At 39.5% G+C, this 13459-nt stretch overlaps 1 protein-coding gene across 26 annotated transcripts in view; it reads left to right on the top strand.

Moving 5' to 3' along the window:
• The window catches only part of TRPM3 (transient receptor potential cation channel subfamily M member 3), a 905462-nt gene that overhangs the window by 778882 nt on the left and 113121 nt on the right, over nt 1-13459 (top strand). The window lies entirely within an intron of this gene.

Below are 13459 nucleotides of genomic sequence, written 5' to 3'. Positions count from 1 at the left end.
TCAGGAGATCGAGACCATCCTGGGTAACACAGTGAAATCCCATCTCTACTAAAAATACAAAAAAAAATTAGCCAGGCGTGGTGCAGGTGCCTATAGTTCCAGCTACTCAGGAGGCTGAGGCAGGAGAATGGCGTGAACCCAGGAAGCGGAGCTTGCAGTGAGCCAAGATCGTGCCACTGCACTCCAGCCTGGGTGACAGAGCGAGACTCCACCTCAAAAAAAAAAAAAAACTACAGAGTGCTTAAAAAGGGGTCATTCTCCTTGTTTACTCCTCATTCTTAGATTATTTGTTTCCCACTGTTTTTCTTAAAAGGAGGAATTGAGCTGTGGCCTAGGGGTTTTGTGTGGTGGATCGATGTGTGCTGCTCATGAGCAGGACTCCACAGTGTGTCACCACTGGATCATTTCCACCCTCTTATATGTCTCAGTTTCTCCCTCCAGAGGTCCATGACCTCTGAGAGGGCTCAAAACACCAAGTGATCAGCCCTTATATGCATTTCCTGGACAAGCCTTTTTTTAAATAAATTTTTTTGGGGATTTCCCTATAAGGGCCACTGCACATTATGGGAGGTCAACGCACCAGACACTTCCACAAGGCCCCCAGTCACCCAGGGGCACCTTTTGGCTGGGAGGAGCAAATGCCCTTTCTCTTCAAGGCTGAGAAAACTCAGTCCCTCATTTACCTATAAAAACAACAGTTCAGTTCCTCACACAAATGCACACAGACAAGCTGAACTGAGATTAATTTTGGGAGAAAAAGCAATAGAGAAGATGCTTTAGAATACATCTCTGAACTATAATTAGGATCCTTAAACAACAACTTCCAAGGAAGAAAAAAAAAAAAAGAGCCAAGACCACCTCCTGTAAACTGTGCTTAGCCACCCCTAAGTTTGGAGCTCTCAGTGCCATTACACACACCAAGGTCAAATCTCCTCACAGTACAAGGTAATCTCTGGTACCCCCAAAGCCAAAGAGGTCAAATCATACAATATAGGAAAACAGAACTTTAGAACTAAGAAGAATCCACCCATGACTCTTGAAACTCCACAAAGAAAACAGAACACCCCAACAGGGGTGAGTGGCACCTTTGTTCTGAGTTCTTTACAGGAGTTCAAGTCGTTAGAAGCCTTCTCCAGATTTTTTACTAAAGCAGATGGTGAAGGGGAAAGAGGTATAGGGTGAAAGAAAAGTAAATGAAAGAACATTTGTTTGGTTTTTTTGTTTTTTTTTTTTTTTTTGAGACAGGAAGCAAACTCAGAAACCAAGTGCATAGTGCTTGGGGTTTGTTTTGTATTGTTTTGTTTTCCTCTTTTGCAGCTGTGAGGAATTTCAGCCAAATTAGAGAGGCTTTGTTACCCATAATTTGGAATTCTCACTTGGATTTGACCAAGTTAAGTGGAGTTGGTCAAATCTGATGGGAGAAAGACTGAAACAACCAAAAAAAAAACCATATGATCACTGGACACTCTAATGATAAGGAAAAATTTCAGATGAATGGGTTTTCATTGACTGCACTCTATTGCATTTAGTTGCAACATTTACAAAGAAGTATATTGGTGGAAATGAATCGAATCCCTAGGAAGAATATTTAATCCAGACAAAATTATTTAGATAAGACAAAAAAGATCCAAAGACCGCAACAAGAAGAAATGTTCCTCAACATTGTTATAGGGAGGGTTGGCATTATCCTGTATGTCGTAAAGTCATGACACTACTGTGAACATGGCAAGGTTGGCAAATCCTGCTCCCTCCGCATCTTAGTCCATCAAGCAAGACCATACTTATACTATCCATGTCAGATAAGACACCTGAGTTTTTTTCTTTAACAACTCTCCCAAGGAGGATCCACAGCCTTCATTTACAATCCATTGAAGTGTTTAGCAACTCTTAAGGCATTTAAAAAAAAATATTCCCCCAGCACTGATGCTCGAATCCCCAAACAACTATTTCCTGCAACATGTAATCACTAGGGCCGTGACATGCTTGTGATGTCTTACCTCAAGTGGGCCCTGACTCTGGTCCGCAACTCCCTCATCATTTAAGCCATATCCTCTAATACACTGCCCACATTCCTCTATTCTCTCCATGTCTCCATTCCCTCTCACCTTCAGCAGATGGTATCCCCCGTTACTACTTATAACATTCAGCCTCAGCCAAGCTCCCTTCCTATCATTCTTTTCCATTTATGAATATTAGTTTCTTCACTCACCCTCTTTGCTTTTCTTCCTCTCTCTAAAGACCTCTCTTCTTGGCTAAACCCAAATCCTCCCTGGCCTCCATTCTCTAGGATCTCATCCATCACGTACATGTTCTTTCCTTTTACACTTTCACGGTTTCCCTTTCCGAGGGCTTTTCCCCCTTCTGCTGTAAGCACATTCAAGGCCCTCATCGACCTAAGAAGTCCTTGGCTACTCTCCACCAAGCCCTGCAAGGTAGCATCTAACCTTTCTCCTCTTAACCAGCAAACTCTGAGAGGTACTCTAAATTCTTGACTCACTCACTCACTCTGCAGACTCTTACATCCCAGCTTCTACCTCACCAAACTTATTCACACAGCTTTCCACACTCCTGAAGATTCCAAATTGTCTCCTAACCCCAATAATCATCTTCCTGAACCTCTCAGCCACTTTGACAGTGTTGACCTTATCCACACAGCTTTCCACACTCCTGAAGATTCCAAATTGTCTCCTAACCCCAATAATCATCTTCCTGAACCTCTCAGCCACTTTGACAGTGTTGACCTTATCCACTTCTTCTGGCAACTATTTTCTACTTTGAGGGGAGACCACAGTTTAAAGCCTGATTCTGTGAGTTACTCTGCCTCTCTGAGCCTATTTTCCAATTAGCAAAGTGGGAATAAAGATACTCACTGTACAGATTTTTTGTGAGCATTAAATGAGATCATACATGTAATATGCCCAGCATGTAATTGGCTGTCACTGTATGATGAAAATTCTATTTATTTTTACCTTTCCTTGGTGTCAAAGTTCCTGAGTATTCTGCCTTTCTGACCACTCCTTTGTCTTCCTCATTAGATGTCCTTATTTCTTCACTTCACCTTCCACCAAACTTATAAAGTCCCATGGTTTCAAATATCACGTCTACATGAATAACTCTAGGTCTGCCTCCAACCCTGGCTTCCCTCCCTGCTCACCCTTTTCTGATTGCCTACCGGACAACTCCCTCGGGTGTCACTTAGCACTTCAAATTCAATCAAATTAACTGTCTTAAAAATAATAATAATAATATAAACAAAGTAATCATCTTTCCTCCAAAACCTGATTTCTACCTGATTTTCCTATTTCTGTTCATATAGCCACCATCTTTTCAATTATCTAGGTTCGAAGCCTCCTCCACATTCCTCCCTTTGTCCAAGAAAATGCTTGCCAATTCCGAGCATTTTTTGTCTCCAGAATATCTGTCATATCAACCCCATGTCGATCTATTCATATTCCTCCTTGCTCAGCAACACTAGGCCTTCAGGATTTTTCTTTGATTTATTGCAGTGGCCTCTGAAGGGTCTTCCTCCTTCCTATTGAGCACGTTCCTATCCATTCCCAATATTTCAGTTAGAGGAATACTAATAAAACTAATGCAAAGCTTTGATCAGAACACTCTTCTACCTACAAAATCCTTCAGGACTTCCAACGTAGACATGACTACCTAACTCATCCTTCTCTTCTTCTCCTAGAAAGCCTCAAGAAATAGTAAAGAAAAAAGAAAGAAAGAAAAACAATCAGACTGCATGTTAGGTGAAGCTAGGAACTATATTCCAAAATGTTTGTACATGCAGGAGCTATGCAGGAGGAAGGAGGAAGGGGTGAAAGCAGGGGAGATAGAAATTAACAGTGGCAGTCCTCACAAAGCGCCAACAGAAATATTATTCCTGGATGTGAGTGACACCCCAAGATGCAAAGTTCTCTCCTTTGTCTGGAACAGTATGTGCAAAAACAAGAGTGAGTTGGTTGGTGGCAGTAATCCCTCCTGTCCCTGACTTATTACACAGAAATAGAGGCAGTGGGCCACGTCAGATAAGCCATGCTTACAGGAGGGAGTTTGACATTGTAGTAGATTACAGGAAGACTTCCAGTAGTGATAATTAATAACTAAACTGAAATGCTATCCTGGGCCCTTTTAAATGATAAATAATAAAAAAAGGATTAGCATAGACTGCGTACAGAGATATTCTAAGAAAGAATAACAAAAGAGCAAAATCTATTAACAGAAGAATAATACTCTTTATAAAAATGTTTCTGGGTAGTCAGAAGTCTAAGTTTCAAAAACATTAAATAAATTTTTTCCCTTTTTATGTGTCTGCTTGATCAGTATTAAAGTGCTATGGCTAAAATTTTACAGAACTATATAACCCGAACGTTGGTCTCTTTGTACACACCTTTTCTATACTGCAGATCTTCATTCACTTTCATATGTGTATCATTTTTATTGTCGTGTTACTTTTGTTCAATAAAAACTTTGCGATAAAAAGTGGAGAAAAATTTTTCTGGGGAACAGATGAACATTATGAATCAGTAGGTAACATAAAATTAAAAAATTTTTAATCTTATTGAAGCACTCATCTATGAAGAAATACTTAAAAGCTGAAATACCAAAATTCAGGTAAGAGTAGATGAGGCAGCAAAAGGAGATAAAGTATGAATAGCACTCAAGAATGAAGCGGGGGAATCATCACAGAATTGCAGATGAACTGAGAAATGTTGCAAGAACAAATATACATTGTGAAAAACCCAGTGCAGGACACAGAGGATAGAAATGCGAACAAAAATGAAATGAAGTGGAAATAAAGAGTTCATGGGGATTAAAGAGAAATTATATGACAGAAAGTGGAGATCCAACAAAAGCATAACTGGTCTCCAAAGAAGGAAACCGAAAAAATGAATCAAATCAAATTTTTAAAATATAAGTACATAATTTAAAATATAATTTAGATATGTTTTCATTTTTAAAAAATATTAAACTTGATCTAGATATTGAAGGAGCCACCTTATGCCAGGAAGAACTGACCCACAATCATCAATGCCCAGAAAGATCCTAATAAAGTTACTAAACTTCAGAGAAAAATAAAGGATACCCTGGGCCTCCAGGCAAAATGACCAAGTCTTTTATGAGGGGAAAAACTGAGCTGGCCTTAGACTTTCTTTTTCCTCTTTTAACTTTTATTTTAGGTTCGAGGGTACATGTCCAGGTTTGTTACATGGGCAAATTGCATGCCCCTGTGGTTTTGTGTACAAATCATTTCATCATCCAGGTAGCAGTGAGCATAGGACTCAATGGGTAGTTTTTCAGTCTTCACCCTCCTCCCACCCTCCACCCTCAAGTAAGTCCTGGTGTCTCTTGTTCTCCCCTTTGTGTCCATGTGTACTCAATGTTTAGCATCCACTTATAAGTGAGAACATTGATATTTAGTTTTCTGTTCCTGTGTTAATTTGCTTAGAATAATGGCCTCCAGCTGCATCCGTATTGCTGCAAAGGACACGATTTCATTCTTTCTTAAGGCTGTGTAATATTCCATTGTGTATATATACCGTATTTTCTTTATCCAATTCACCATTAATGGGCAGGGTTGATTCCATGTCTCTGCTATTGCAAAAAGTGCTGTGATAAAAATTCATGTGCATGTGTCTTTAAGGTAGAATAATTAATATTCCTTTGAGTGTATGCCCAGTAATGGGATTGCTGGGTTGAATGGTAGTTCTAAGTTCTTTGAGATATCTCTGGACTGCTTTCCACAGGAAGTGAACTAATTTACATTCCCATTACATTATAATAATGCTTATTATAGCAGTATATAAGCATTCCCTTTTCTTTGCAACCTCACCAAAATCTGTTATTTTTTGACTTTTTAGTACTAGCCATTCTGAATGGCTTCAGATAGTATCTCATTTTGGTTTTGATTTGCGTTTTTCTAATGATAGTGATACTGAGCATTTTCCCCATGATTATTGGCCACATGTATACACTTCTTTTAAGAAGTATCTGTTAAGCTGGGTGTGATGGCTCACACCTGTAATCCCAGCACTTTAGGAAGCTGAGGCTAGCAGATTGCTTGAGGTCAGGAGTTCGAGACCAACTCGGCCAACATGGCAAAACACTGTCTCTACTAAAAATACAAAAATTAGCCAGGCATGGTGGCAAACACCTGTAATCCCAGCTACTCGGGAGGCTGAGGCAGGAGAATTGCTTGAACCTGGGAGGCAGAGGTTGCAGTCAGCTGAGATTGAGCCATTCCACTCCAGCCTGGGTGACAGAGTGAGACTCCATCTTAAAAAAAAAAAAAAAGTGTCTGTTCATGTCTTTTGCCCATCTTTAAATGAGGTTGTTTTTACTTGTTGATTTGTTTAAGTTCCTTATATATTCTGGATATTAGACCTTTGTTGGATGTATAATTTGCAAATATTTTCTCATATTCTTTAGGTTGTCCATTTACTCTGTTGATAGTTTATTTTGTTGTGCAGAAGCTCCTTAGGTTAATTAGGTCTCATTGTCTAATTTGGTTTTGTTGCAATTGCTTTTGGAGTCTTTGTCGTGAAATCTGTGCCAGGTGCTATGTCCAGAATTATACGTCCTAGGTTTTCTCTTGGGATTTTCATAGTTTTAGGTTTTATATTTAAGTCTTTAATCCATCTTGAGTTGATTTTTGTATATAGTGAAACGAAGGGGTCCAGTTTCAATCTTTTGCATGTGGCTAACCAGTTATCCCAGCTCCATTTACTGAATAGAGAGTCCTTGCCCTATTGCTTGTTAGTGTTGACTTTGTCAAAGATCTGATTCCTGTAGGTATGTGGCTTTATTTCTGGGTTCTCTAACCTGTTCCACTGGTTTACGTGTCTTTTTTTTTTATACTAGTATGATGCTGGTTTTGTTATTATAGCCTTGTAGTATAGTTTGAAGTCAGGTAGTGTGATGCCTCCAGCTTTATTCTTTTTGCTTAAGATTGTTTTGGCTATTCAGGCTCTTTTTGGGTTGCATATTAATTTTAGAATAGGTTTTCCTTTGCTTTTTTTCTGAGATGTGATTTCACTCTGATGCCCAGGCTGCCATGATCATGGCTTACTGCAGCCTTGACCTCCCAGGCTCAAGTGATCCTCCCATCTCGGCCTCCCAAGTGGCTGGGACCACAAGTACATGCCACCATGCCTGTCAACTATTTTGTATTACTTATAGAGATGAGGTCTCCCTATGTTGCCAGGCTGGTCTCAAACTCCTGGGCTCAAGTGATCTTCCTGCCTCCATCTCCCAAAATGCTGGTAATACAGGCATAAGCCACCATACCTGGCCAGTTTTTTCTAATTCCATGAAAAATTACACTGGTAGTTTGATACAGATAGCACTGAATCTGCACGTTGCTTTGAGTAGTATGGCCATTTTAACAATAGTAATTATTCCTATCCATGAGCATGTAATGTTTTTCCATTTGTTTATGTTGTCTCTGATTACTTTCAACAGTGTTTTATAATTCTCGCTATAGAGATCTTTCACCTCCCTTGTTTGCTAGGTATTCCTAAATACTTTATTCTTTTTATAGCTATTGTGACTGATATTGCATTCTTGATTTGTCTCTCAGCTTGGACATTATTGGTGTATAGAATACTACTGATTTTTGTACATTTATTTTGTATTCTGAAACTTTACTGAAGTTGTTTATCAGTTCTAGGAGCCTTTGGGCATAGACCATGGGATTTTCTATGTGTAGAATCATATTGTCTGTAAACAAAGATAGTTTGACTTCCTCTCTTCCTATTGGGATGCCTTTTATTTCCTTCTTTTTGGCTGATTGCTCTGTCAAGGGCTTCTAGTACTATGTTGAATAGAAGTAGTGAGAGTGGGCATCCTTGTCTTGTTCCAGTTCTCAAGGGGAATGCTTCCAGCTTTTGCCTGTTCAGTATGATGGTGGCTGTAGGTTTATCATAGATGGCTCTTATTCTTTTGAGGTATGTTCCTTCAATGCCTAGTTTGTTGAAGGTTTTTAACATAAAGGGATGTTGAATTTTGTTGGAAGCTTTTTCTGTGTCTATTAAGATTATCATGTGTTTTTTGTTTTTAGTTCTGTTTATGTGGTGAATCACATTTATTTATTTTTGTATGGTGAACCAACCTTGCATCCCAGGAAAAAAGCCTACTTGATCATGATGGATAAGTTTTTTGATGTGCTGCTGGATTCAGCTTGCTAGTATTTTGTTAAGAATTTTTGCTTCTGTGTTCATTAGGGATATTGGCCTGAAGTTTTCTTTTTTTTCATTGTGTCTCTGCCAGGTTTGGTTATGAATGATGCTGACCTCATAAAATGAGTTAAGGAAGCATCATTCCTCTTCAATTTTTGGAATATTTTCAGTAGGATTGGTACCACCTCTTATTTATATGTCTAATAAAATTTGGCTGTGAATCTCTCTGGTCCAGGGCATTTTCTTGTTGGTAGATTTTTTGTTACTAATTCAATTTCAGAACTTGCTATTGGTCTGTTCAGGTATTCAGTTTCTTCCGGGTTCAATCTTGGGAGGTTGTATGTTACAAGGAATTTATCAATTTCTTCTAGGTTTCTAGTTCTTGTGCATAGAGGTGTCCCTAATAGACTCTGAGGGTTTTTTTTTTTTTTGTACTTCCATGGGATCAGTGGTAATGTCATCTTTGTCATTTCTGATTGTGTTTATTTGGATCTTCTCTCTTTTTTCTTTATTAGTCTAGCTAGTGGTCTATCAATCTTATGTATTTTTTCAAAAAACCAACTCTTAGTTCCACTGATTTTTTTTTATTATTATACTTTAAGTTCTGGGATACATGTGCAGAACATGCAGGTTTGTTACATAGGGATACATGTGCCATGGTGGTTTGCTGCACCTATCAACCCATAGTCTACATTAGATATTTCTCCTAATGCTATCCCTCCCCTAGCCCCTCACCCCCTAACAGGCCCTGGCGTGTGATGTTTTCTTCCCTGTGCCCATGTGTTCTCATTGTTCAACTCCCACTATGAGTGAGAACATTCAGTGTTTGGTTTTCTGCTCCTGTGTTAGTTTGCTGAGAATGATGGTTTCCAGATTCATCCATGTCCCTGCAAAGGTCATGAACTCATCCTTTTCTGTGGTTGCATAGTATTCCATAGTGTATATGTGCCACATTTTCTTTATCCAGTCTATCATTGATGGGCACTGGGGTTGGTTCCAAGTCTTTGCTATTGTGAATAGTGCTTCAATAAACATGTGTGCATGTGTCTTCATAGAATGATTTATAATCCTTTGGGTACATACCCAGTAATGGGATTGCTGGGTCAAATGGTATTTCTGGTTCTAGATCCTTGAGGAATCGCCACACTGTCTTCCACAATGGTTGAACTAATTTACACTCCCAACAGTGAAAAAGCGTTCCTATTTCTCCACATCCTTTCCAGCATCTGTTGTTTCCTGACTTTTTAATGATTGCCATTCTAACTGGCGTGAGTTGGTATCTCATTGTGGTTTTGATTTGCCTTTCTCTAATGACCAGTGATGATGAACTTTTTTCATATGTTTGTTGGCTGCATAAATGTCTTCTTCTGAGAAGTGTCTGTTCATATCCTTTGCCCACTTTTTGATCAGGTTGTTTGTTTTTTTCTTGTAAATTTGTTTAAGTTCCTTATAGATTCTGGATATTAGCCCTTTGTCAGATGCATAGATTGCAAAAATTTTCTCCCATTCTGTAGGGTTGCCTGATCACTCTGATGATAGTTTTATTTTTTTTTTAATTTTTTTTGCTGTGAAGAAGCTCCTTAGTTTAATTAGATCCCATTTATCAATTTTGGCTTTTGTTGCCATTGCTTTTGGTGTTTTAGTCATGAAGTCTTTGCCCATGCCTGTGTCCTGGATGGTATTGCCTAGGTTTTCTTCTAGGGTTTTTATGGTTTTAGGTTATATGTTTAAGTCTTTAATCCACCTTGAGTTAATTTTTGTATAAGGTGTAACAGAGGGGTCCAGTTTCACTTTTCTGCATATGGCTAGCCAGTTTTTCCAACACCAATTATTAAATAGGGAATCCTTTCCCCATTGCTTGTTTTTGTCAGGTTTGTCAAGGATCAGATGGTTGTAGATGTGTGGCACTATTTCTGAGGCCTCTGCTCTGTTCCATTGATATATATATCTGTTTTGGTACCAGTGCCATGCTGTTTTGGTTACTGTAGCCTTGTAGTATAGCTTGAAGATGGGAAGTGTGATGCCTCCAGGTTTGTTATTTTTGCTTAGGATTGTCTTGGTTATGCAGGCTCTTTTTTGGTTCCATATGAAACTTAAGATAGTTTTTTCTAATTCTGTGAAGAAAGTCAATGGTAGCTTGATGGTAATAGCATTGAATCTGTAAATTACTTTGGGCAGTATGGCCATTTTCACAATATTGATTCTTCCTATCCATGAGCAAGGAATGTTTTTCCATTTGTCTGTGTCCTCTCTTATTTCCTTGAGCAGTGGTTTATAGTTCTCCTTGAACAGGTCCTTCACATCCCTTGTAAGTTGTATTCCTAGGTATTTTATTCTCTTTGTAGCAATTGTGAATGGGAGTTCACTCATGATTTGGCTTTCTGTTTGTCTATTATTGATGTATAGAAATACTTGTGATTTTTGCACATTGATTTTGTATCCTGAGACTTTGCCAAAGTTTCTTATCAGCTAAAGGAGATTTGAGGCTGAAACAATGGGGCTTTCTGAATATAAAATCATGTCATCTGCAAACAGAAACAATTTGACTTCCTCTCTTCCTGTTTGAATACCCCTTATTTCTTTCTCTTGCCTGATTTCCCTGGCCAGAACTTCCAGTACTATGTTGAATAGGAGTGGTGAGAGAGGGCATACTTGTCTTGTGCCAGTTTTCAAAGGGAATACTTCCAGCTTTTGCCCATTCAGTATGATATTGGCTGTGGGTTTGTCATAAATGGTTTTTATTATTTTGAGATACATTCCATCAATACCTAGTTTATTGAGAGTTTTTAGCATGAAGGGGTGTTGAATTTTATTGAAGGCCTTTTCTGCATCTATTGAGATAATCATGTGGTTTTTGTCGTTCGTTGTCCAATGACTCCATATTCAGCCCTCATTTCAGGAGGGCAGCCTGGCCAGCAGATTGCTCCAGCCAATTAGCAAAATACTTCTATTGTGGGGACATGCAAGGTCGGGTAGCCAGAATGGTTCTGCTACATTGATTTGTTTGTATAAGCATAGGTCCCACATACCCTACGAGTGGCACTGCTCCTTCACAGCACTTCTACAATCTGAAAGTATGCTGTTCATGAGTTTATTTGCTTACTTCTGAGTACTTCCCCACCACCAGTAGGATGTAAGCTCTGTGAAGAGGTTGACCTTAGCTACCTTGTTTGTCATTGGACGTTCAATGACAAATCAGTTCCCAGCAGAGAGAGTATTCAATAAATATCTGTTGATGAGATAAATGAATTACTGCATGAAATAATGTATTTAATTACAGACTTCTCTTCTCCTCTAGACTGTAAGCTCTCAAGACAAAGTATTCTGCTTTATATGTCTCGGTCCTCATGCTGGCATACTGCCTCCCATATAAGGAGGCATGAAATCAGTATCTTTGAATGCATAAGTAAATGAACAGATAAATGAGTGAATGAATGAACATATGCTATCTACACTAGAAGTTCTTAATTTTATCCTCACATTAGAATCATTGGGGAACTTTTAAAAACCGCAATGCCCAGGACCAATTAAACTAGAATCTGTGGGGCTGTGCCCCAGGCATGAGTATATTTTAAAGCTCTTTAGGCGATTCCAAGTGCACAGCCATAGTTGAGAATAGGGTGACCAGCCGCTAGGTTTATTCAGGATTGACACATCTCCCAGAGTGCAGGAATTTAAATGCTAACACTGTGACTACACTGGGCAAGCCTGGATGGCTGGTCACCCTAGCCGAGAACCACTGATCCAAACTGTCACCCACGGCCATTCTTGAGTGATGTATTTTCAATTTTTGAAAGTCAAGACTCATTGGTTTCATGCTTTCATTTGACACTTGCCTAATTACATTCAGGCCTGTAGCTCATCTTGACCTCAATAACTGCTTCCTGCTATGTGTTCCTGTTCAGGCTCGTGCTGCTATTATTGACTTGGGTGACATACTAATTTGTAACATACAAATGGCAAAGGGAATGATTAAACTATTCCAGCAAGTCAGCACCAACCAGTAGACCAGCTAAAGAAGCAAAGAAACATGTAAAGTGCTACCTTTCCAAATGCAATTGCAATGAGCCTTCACTTCTTTTCCTCTCCAAATTGATGACAGAACATTTTGACACATTTCTACTTATCACTTGTGTATGCCAGTTACCCTGGTATGAGTGTGCAGTCCCTGTTGTTACCTGAGGAGATAATTTTTAATGGAAAATTCCACGTGAGAGCTGAAATGATATTCATCATTGTAAACACTAATAAATGTACTCCAAGTATGTGGTCGATAATAAGCCCATCAATGTGTGGACACCAGAATCAGAAATGCTCCTCAACCTATGAAGGGAACAGAGCACCACAGCTCTTGAGGGCCTTGTTACTCAAATCATGGCCCCAGATCAGCAGCAGCGGCCTCACCTGGGAGCTGGTTAGAAACACAGAACCTTAGGCTCCACCCAAGAGCTACTGAATCAGAAGGTCTGCAGCTGGGACCCAAGAACCTGTGTCTTAAAAAGTTCTCCGAATTGTACTTATGCATGCTAAAATTTGAGAAGTGTTCACTTAGCCAACATTTTTTGCCTAATTTATAACGTCAGTATCTCAGAGCCCAGAGGGAAGAGGCGAGGGTAAGCAGGAAAGGAGGCACACAGCGCAGTAATTCCCAGCCTCTGCTGCACATTGGAAGCACATGGAGAGCTTTAAAAATATCCGCGCCTGGATCCCATCCCAAGCAACATGATTTAATTGGTATGGGATGCACCCTGAGCGAAGCTCCCCAGGTGATTCTAATGTGCAGCAAAGTTTTGGAATCACTGATGTAAGTTAACCACCAGGAACCCTGCCCCCCCCCTCCTCATTGTTTCTGGCCTTGACTGCTAGCGAACCCAGAGGAATGAACAGCATACACATTTGCTATATTTCTTTCCTAAACATCGGAAGCAGCAATGATGAAGAGGAATTCTCTGGATCTGATTCTCACCTCTAGTTTGATGAATACTTCTTCCATTTACCCTGTTAGTAGCTGTTTTATCTTTGGCTGTTCCACCTCCCTGGATCTCAGTAGTCTCATATGTTTCAATGAGACAGGAGACAGTAAGACCCAGTCCCCAGATTAACTGGGATGTTACATATGACATATGGAAGTGCCTAATACTTTGCCCAGCACATGTTTGATGTTTAAAAACTCTGAGCTGAGGAAGGTTGTCTCTTTATCCTCCTCCCTGATCGTGAGATATCCAGCAGCATGAAGCTTGGCAATTATTTAGGGGTGTCTCTTCCTCAGTGCACTAAGG

This window comes from Pan paniscus, chromosome 11 (assembly GCF_029289425.2).
Source record: "Pan paniscus chromosome 11, NHGRI_mPanPan1-v2.0_pri, whole genome shotgun sequence".
NCBI classification, from domain to species: Eukaryota; Metazoa; Chordata; class Mammalia; order Primates; family Hominidae; genus Pan; species Pan paniscus.
This window is presented reverse-complemented; position numbering and strand designations above follow the sequence as displayed.